At 41.8% G+C, this 4,767-nt stretch overlaps 1 pseudogene; it reads left to right on the top strand.

Moving 5' to 3' along the window:
- Positions 1 to 2,201: 2,201 nt before the first annotated feature.
- On the top strand, positions 2,202 to 2,763 carry LOC102427762 (annotated as a pseudogene).
- The last annotated feature ends 2,004 nt before the right edge of the window (positions 2,764 to 4,767 follow it).

The raw sequence follows: 4,767 nt of genomic DNA, 5'->3' as shown, positions 1-4,767 counted from the left end.
CGGCACCACTGGACCCCACAGGACACCTTCTACGTAAGGCCACCCCACAAAAAAATGACAGTCATGTCATTCTATGTCATACATAGAAACAAAGATGCATCCAAAATGAGAAGACAATTATAAGAAAAGGCCCCAAAAAACTGTCAGCTGATTTCTCAACAGAAATATTTCAGGTCAGAAGGGATTGTTCATAGCAGCGCTATTTGGAAACAGCCCAAGTGCCCATCAGGAGATGAGTGGATAAAAAACAACAACACAAAAAACTACGGTACATTTATACAATGGAATACTTGCAGCTGTAAAAAAAAGAGAAGGTTCACTGACCCTTTGAGACAGCACGGAGGGACCTAGAGGGTACTATGCTAAGTGAAATAAGTAAGTTAGAGAAGGACAAGTATCACATGGTCTCACTTATATGTGGAATCTAATGAACAAAATAAACGGACAAAATAGATGCAGAGACATGGAGGCATGCAACAGATGGAGGATCCTTAGAGGGAAAGGTGGCGGGGAGGGAAGAGATCAACCAAAGAACTTATATTCCTATATTCATAACCCATGGATACAAACAATAGGGGGTTGAAGGCCTGGGGAGAGGATGGAAAAGGGAAGGGGCCAATGGGGACAAAAGGGGGGCATCTTAATACTTTCAACTAAAGAGAAATTTAAAAAATAAAAAAAGAATCTCCTCCGACCATAATGGTATGAAACTAGAAATCAATTATAAGAGGAACATTGGAAAATACACAAAGCCATGGAGGCTAAATAACACGTTACTAAACAATGAATCGGTTACCAATGACATCAGAGAAGAATCAAAACATACCTTGAAACACATGAAAATGAAAGCACAACAACCCAAAACATATGGCACATGGTGAAAGCAGTCCTTCATAGCATTAAAGAGGGAAATTCATAGCATTATAGCATTATCTGAGAAAAAAAAACAAAACACAAGAAAAATCTCAGGTAAAAAATCTAACTTTACACTTAAAGGAACTTCAAAAATAAAATAAAGAAGGCCCAAAGTGGGTAGAAGGAAGGAAATAATATAGAACAGAAGTAAACAAAATACAGTCTAAAAAAAATACAAAGATCAATGAAATGAACAGCTGTTTTTTTTTAAAGATAAACAAAATTGACAAATCTTTAACCAGATTTATCAAGAGAAAAAGAGAGAGGACCCATATCAATAAAATCAGAAATGAAAAAGGAGAAATAAAACTGACATCAAAGAAACACAAAGGATTGTAAGAATATATTATGAACAACTATTTGCCAATAATTTGGACAATCTGGAAAAAAATAGATAAATTCCCAGAAACACAAATCTTCCAAAACTGAATCAGAAAGAATCAGATCATCTGAATAGACAGATTGCAGCTAGTAAAATTAAAGCAGTAATCAAAACCTCTCAGCAAACTAAAGTGCTGGACTGGATGGATTCACAGGTGAATTTTACCATACATTCAAAGAAGAAATAGCACCTATCTGTAGACTATAGCTAAAAAATTCAAGAGAAGGAATACTTCCAACCTCATTTTACTGGGCCAGCATTATTCTAATTCTCAAACCAGATAAAGATACTACAAAGAAACTAAATTATAGGCCAATATCCCTGATGATCATAGATACTAAAATCCTCAATAAAATATTAGCAAACCAGATCTAGCAATGTATTAAAAGATCATACACCATGATCAAGTGGGATTTATTCTGGGGATGCAAGGTTGAAACAATATCCACAAATCAATAAATGTGATACATCACATAAACGAAATGAAAGATAAAAACCACATGCTCATATCAATAAATGCAGAAAAGGTATTTGGTAAAATCCAGCACCCATTTATGGTAAAGATCTCTCAGTAAAGTGGGAATAAAGGGAACATATCTCAATGTAATGAAGGTCATATATGACAAACCCACAGCCAACATCATATTCAATGGGCAAAAACTAAAATCAGTTCCCTTAAGATCAGGCACAAGACAGGGATGTCCACTTTCACCGCTCTTATTCAACATAGTACTGGAAGTCCTAGCCACAGCAATCAGACAAGAAGAAGAAATAAAAAGCATCCAAATTGAGAAGGAGGAAGTAAAACTGTCATTATTCGCAGATGATCCCAGAGTTCCCACCTGCTCCCTCCAACTCCACTTCCTTAGCCCTGCCTGTGGTGCTTGGTCCTGCCTCTGACTCAATGCCCGTCTGGGGCGGTGGAAACACGTGTGGGGTCTGGGGAGGACCCTGTCTGAGGTGGAAGAGGCGAAGTGTGATGGGAGAAGCTTCCACAACTGCTGCTTTCTGTGCATGGTTTGCAGGAAAAAACTAGATAGCACAACAGTGGCAATTCATGATGAAGAGTTCTACTGCATATCCCGCTATGGAAAGAAGTATGGGCCAAAAGACTATGGTTACAGCCAGGGGTTGGCATGCACCACATGGGCCAGGGCCAGAGGCTGGGCATCAAGCCAGAGAGTGTTTAAACTCCCAGGCCTACAACAAATCCAAACACATCTGAATTGACTCAAAAATACAGAGGTGCTGAGAAGAGTTCCAGATGTGGGGATTCCATGCATGCTGCTAAGAACATAATTGGGGCAGGAAATCCCTGGCACAAAAACTGTTTCCAGTGTGCCAAGTGTGGAAAGAATCTTGAATCAATAACTCTGACTGAGAAAGAAGGTGAAATATATTGTAAAGGATGCTGTGCAAAGAACTGTGGGCCCCAGGGATTTGGCTATGGCTCAGTGAAGGTGTAAACCTAGAACTGAAAGCTCACACTGAGAATCTATAGAAAAGCCTAAGCGACCTTTACAATGGAACAACTATAACGACTGGTCGCTATGACTCACACTGACCACCAGAGGGCAGACGCTCAATGGAGGAGCTGCCCCAGCCCTTAGGCCCCAATCACCGATGGGGCCTGCCTGTCAAACTCCAGTCCCTCCCCCCGGCTGACAGGTCCTGATCACCTGATCGGGGCCAGGCCTTGGGCTGAGATGGGGAACCGGGGGTGGGTAGCAGCACGTGGACAGTGAGGGAAGGAGGAGCGGGGGAGATGGGGAGGCAGGGAACCTGATCGGTCCTGATTGCTGGCCTGGCCTAGGGACCCCATCCACGCATGAATTTCCTGCACTGAGCCTCAAGTCTCTACATAATCTAGGCACAAATAATCTAGCACTAAGCTACAGTGAAATTCTACCAGCAGGATGTACTGTATATTGCCCTGTACTTGGGTAGGCTGGCTGACTAGTAGGAAGAGGACACTGTATTCTTTTGCTTTATTCATCAGCTTATTCAAAACCCATTTCTTTTACATTTTAAATAGAACTTCAGTTTGAAAAATAAAAAACCCCTAAAGACTCCACCAGAAAACAACTAGATATAATAAATAAATTCAGCAAAATCGTTATTCAGAAATCGATGACATTTTTATACACCAACTATTGAGCGGGTGCTTGGATTTGGCACATTGAAAGGAAATTAATTAAAAGGTGGCTGGCAGGGAGGGACTGGGCAAGACAGGCCAGCCACGCCCGAGAGCCAACCTCCCACGGTCCTTCCCTGGCCAGCAGCACCTGGGGTGGCACCATGGCTTGAAGGGCATCTGCGGAGTGAGTGGGGTCCCTCCAGCAGGTGGGGTCCCTTGGCCTGGCCTGAGGGGATTGGGCTGAAACTGGCTCTTCAACATCCCCCGAGGGGTCCTGGAGTGTGAGAGGGAACTCTGCAAAGTTGCTGTCATACAGGGTGTGGAACACAAACGCTAGTGTGCAATAAACTAGATTTGGGGCGGACAATGCCCCAGCAACAACATAACCCATGGCCGAAGGTGGAACTGCATGGCCCCGTGAGGAATCGGGCTCCCTCCTCTCTGGTTTAGGGATGCATCACCCAAGAACCGCCACTGCCAAGACACTGCAGCTCGGCAGCTCCTGTGTTGAGTGTCTGCCCCCTGGTGGTCAGTGCATGTCATAGCGATCAGTCAGATGGTCGGACACTTAGCATATTAGCCTTTTATATATACATATAGATAATGAGTTATCAGAGAGGGAAACTAAGAAAACAACCCCATTCATAGTTGCCTCAAACAAATAAAATGCCTAAGAATAAATTTAATCAAAAATGTAAATGAGCTATATTCAAAAAATTATAAGATATTGAAAAAGATACAAATAACTGGAAGCATATACTGTGTTCGTGGATAGGAAGAATTAGTATCATTAAAATGTCCATACTACCCAAAGCAATCTATAGATTCAATGCAATTCCTATCAAGAAACTGATATGGTGCTCCACAGACCTAGAACAAAATATTCCAAATATTTTTAAATATAATTTTATTTATTTCAGAGAGTAAGGGAGAGGGTTAGAAAGATAAAAACATCAATGATGAGAGAGAATCGTTGATTGGCTGCCTCCTGCACACCCCATACTGGGGATCCAGCCCACAACCTGGGCATGTGCCCTGACCTGGAATCGAACTGTGACTTCCTGGTTCACAGGTCAGCGCTCAACCACTGAGCCACAGTGGCTGGGAAATATTCCAAAATTTTACGTGGAACCAAAAAAGACCTCAAATAGCAACAGCAATCTTCAGAAAGAAACACAAAGTTGGAGAAATCAGGCTACGTTATATCAAATTATACTACATGGCCATTGTATTCAAAACAACAAGGCAGTGGCATAAACACAGACATACAGATAAATGGAACAGAAGAGAGAGCCCAGAAATAAACCCATGCCTTTATAATAAATTAATGTTT

This window comes from Myotis lucifugus, unplaced genomic scaffold (genome assembly GCF_000147115.1).
Source record: "Myotis lucifugus unplaced genomic scaffold, Myoluc2.0 scaffold_171, whole genome shotgun sequence".
In the NCBI taxonomy this organism is placed as follows: Eukaryota; Metazoa; Chordata; class Mammalia; order Chiroptera; family Vespertilionidae; genus Myotis; species Myotis lucifugus.
This window is presented reverse-complemented; position numbering and strand designations above follow the sequence as displayed.